Source organism: Macrobrachium rosenbergii, chromosome 44 (assembly GCF_040412425.1).
Source record: "Macrobrachium rosenbergii isolate ZJJX-2024 chromosome 44, ASM4041242v1, whole genome shotgun sequence".
Taxonomy (NCBI): Eukaryota; Metazoa; Arthropoda; class Malacostraca; order Decapoda; family Palaemonidae; genus Macrobrachium; species Macrobrachium rosenbergii.
Genome location: NC_089784.1, coordinates 30,660,537 through 30,664,617, shown reverse-complemented (window position 1 = coordinate 30,664,617; position 4,081 = coordinate 30,660,537).

Here is a 4,081-nt window from a genome sequence, read left to right as displayed (position 1 = left end):
TTGACAGTATCTTGTTTTGAGGTATTTGGATGAGGTTTCTATATGCCCTGCTTGTCATTTTAGGCAATTAAACTTATATTACTAACTGTACCTAGCTTAAATAGACCAGGAAGTGTGTTTTTCTCACTTAAGAGAGGTTTTAACTCATGTGACTCACTAACGATAAACTGAAAATCTATAGTTGTGGGTTACATTTGTAAGGCGGTTCATTTTCACCTAATCTGGATGTTTTTGCCTATATATGTCACTTTTAATATGTAACTGAAGAAAAAAAATTTCTCGCAATTTTATCTTTTCCAAAACTTATTCTTTTGAAATTCCTCATTCCCAACTGTCAAGCCACACATCTCAGAGAGCACTTCATAAATTTTAGAAGAATAATGTCTACCCTTCCTGAGCCATCTCTCTCTCTCTCTCTCTCTCTCTCTCTCTCTCTCTCTCTCTCTCTCTCTCTCTCTCTCTCTCTCTCTCTCTCTCTCTCTCCTAAATCTGCATTGGAGTCCTCCAACACAACTACACTTTCTCCCTTTCCAAACGCACCCAGCCACAGTTTGACACTGTCAGACCAAATGCACTCACTGTCACAGGTTTCCCTTTTGTTAAACCTAGTTTCTCACATATAATTCTTGGACTGACATATCTGCGATCCTTTATAGGCCTACACACAACCTTCATCTCTCAATCACACCAGACGCATTCACTATCTGGCCTTCCCAGTCATGAAACCTTGTCCTTCACTGTGGTCTTAATAAGTGCTGCAACATCCACCTTTCTCTCCTTAAGCATATCTACTGACAGACTTATATGCTCTTCAGCACTTCAATCACGCACACTCGAAACCTCAAGGCTTAGTGCCATCTCTCTCTCTCTCTCTCTCTCTCTCTCTCTCTCGCAACTGGTATGGGATTGCAATCATCATATCACGGTCAATTAATTGGTTTCGCACTACAACGAACAGCGAGACTCCTGCTTTCTTTTATTTTCCGGCATCTTACATAAATAAAGGAGTGATTGTCTTGATTTCAATGGAAGAGGCTTAACTGCCGTTAAGGCGGAATTTCCGACCACTAAGAACGTTGCTTCTTCGCTAGACACGGTGCATTAATATCACAAGCAACTAGCTGGCACTCTTCTTAGTGCCACTATGACCAGTGCAGCTAATAGGCCTATATCTATATCTATCCATCCATCTATACATACATACATTCACACATGCATATATATATATATGTGTGTGTGTGTTTTGTATATATATATATATATATATATATATATATATATGTGTGTGTGTGTGTGTGTGTGTGTGCATGTGTGTTAACGTTAGCCATGAGTGAAGAATTCGACTTGATAGCACGGAGATCATGGCCTTCTCAGAGTCTTGTCCCCAAGAGGCTCTCACTTTCTCTGAGAGAACATGACGAGCTAAGCGATTTCATTGTGAGTCTGTTGCTCGGAAAGTTGGCTGTTTGGCCCAGAAATGAATAATGTCAAGAACGAGGCATGCTGAGGACTTTGGTAAACTTATTAAGAACTGAGAAAACAGCGGGCAACCTACATATTGTTTCTATTAAAAAAATGTCCAAGGCGACGGCTGCCACTCTTTTTGTACGTTAGTGAATAGAATAACATATGTACAGTATGCAATACTGCTGTTACCCAACACACACTGAATTGTTTGGAAAATTCTTTGTTTTGGTAAGGTCGTGTACCTGCCGTAGCAACAATGCATGGAGATTATACGCATTATTGTTCGTTAACTCCAAATTCCTTCAGGAGAGAATTTATCTAAAAATTTAAGTAGTATAACCGAATGTGAGACTAACTCCCCCCACCAAAAAAAGAAAACGCACTCCTCTGTCATGTGTGTGTTCATGAACAAAAAGGAATTTTTTTCTTTTTCATTGTAGATAAACCCTAACGCGCAAGATTTCTCAGCTGTCTTTCAGGGTCCAGTAGTTCGTATTCTTCCGTACGAACGATCCCAAGTTCCATTAAAATCTGGTCTGCAGTTAAAATAAAAATACTAAATGCTAAATTTTTACTTCTGACATTCACCCCACAGCAAGAGAGTACAAGAAAGAGTAAGTGCTTTTAGGTCAAATAGAGTCTCTAAAGTCTAAACAGCTTAAAGGACAATAGTTATCGAAGCTTTGTTCCCGCTGTACCTCATTTCATTGTTGCATATTTGTACAGTTCTTTATAGTTATTTCACTTAGTGTAAAATGCAGGCAGATAATGCATAGGTTTGGCTCCTGTGCTGTAGATTTTTGTACAAGAAACAGCTGCTGTAAAAAAATAAAACATGACGATATTCTGAAAACAGCATTGTTCGGTGTTATAAAATGTATGATCTTACAAAGGCCATCATATATGCACGCGTTAAAAGCTTGCAAATCAACAAAAATGCAATTACATGCGAAAATATTAGCAAAAACATTACATTTCACTCTCCAGTCGGGGATTTTCGCAATATATTTTAATTCTTGGAAGCCCTTTGTCCTGAGTTTCGTTTAAATCTCAGAGTACAGAGGAACTGGGATACGTTTCATTCACCATGAGTCACTGATGGGGAGGGGTTGGGCGGGGTAGGGGATGATGGTAGAAAGCTCTTCCTCTGCTAAGCAGATGGGTTTCGCAGGTAATAACGTATCTACCATGTGTTTCAGTCTAACTCCTTTGTTTTCCTATGGACACAAGGCACATGGAGAGCAACTGAAATTTGATTAAAATGGTTCTCCTTAATTCTAATATGACAGCATACTAAAGCGGAAGTGCCCAAGAAATTTCAGTCTTGACGAACACATTGGGACATTGGAATCCACGTCCGGTTCGCCCACTAGGAAGTAACTTTTAACTTCATCATACATCGAAAGTGCTGTGAGTTTCCCCAGGAGTAATTTTACCTTTGCACTATTACATTTTAAATAGAGCGCATGTCATATGATAGTCATAAATGAAATTTAAAGTAGCATTCATTGCTACAAAAACAAATATGAAATAAAAATGTTACACCCTTACTGTTTATTATCCTTCCGTAATGAAATTATATATTATAATGTAAAATGTTTAGTGGCTTAGAATTGTCATAGATGATTCAACAACAAAAGAATCTGCTGGTATTTAACGGAATTTTTCGTCGGTTCAAGGGAGTGATGGTGTCATTGACACCGTTTGGAATCTAACGCAAAAAAAGATATATTTTGCCCCCTTTACAAAAATATTCGGAGTAAGTAGCACTGCTGCATAAGCCATTGAAATAACCGATAGGCATTTAAGGAGAAACTACATTAAAGGATTTAGTCATTGATTTATTTCCAAGACCTATGTACAGTTACCAAGAAGTAGCCATGACAGCAGCTGAGTATGACGTCATCTTTTAGGAGGAATTCCAATAATATATAAATTTCTTCTACACTTATTATTTGTTTAACAATGTAATAATTTAAGATATACACTAATTTGAGTATTTTATTTTTTGAGCTAAATTAGTTAATAAATAAACTTCCTTGAATGTAAATCAGAAAAATAAGGTATCGTTCACACTGCAAGTCCTGAGACCGTGTTCCCGGCCCGGCAAAAGTGAATTACGAGTTTGACTGTCTAAAATGAGGCATTTTTGGCCGCCTACAAAAATTTATATACTGTACTATATTTTTTTTAGTTAAAAGTTTTAAATTCTATCATTTAAAGCAGTATTTGTTCTTATATGTAACGTGTTTTGGTTGTAGCCAGAATACCATAGGAATTTCATCTGTCATTAGTCTCCGTACTTCATCATTTATTAAGCAAATCTCTATCGAAGGCATTTCCGTTGACTTAATGAAATAAATCCTGCCATTATTGAGGGATTTTATTTGGATTATACAATCAAGTTATTAACCAGGTATCAAATCCAGCACAAGCATTATTCATAAATTCATTCTTGAAGATAGGCATGTCTTCTCATTTTCGTATATTATATAGAATCAGGTTATCTCTTCAGTAAGTCAATATATTTTAACGATAAGAACAATGCATAAACAAATCCCATTTGTTATTTCCCTCAAGAAAAGTCAAAATAGTCAGAGTATGACGTCAAATC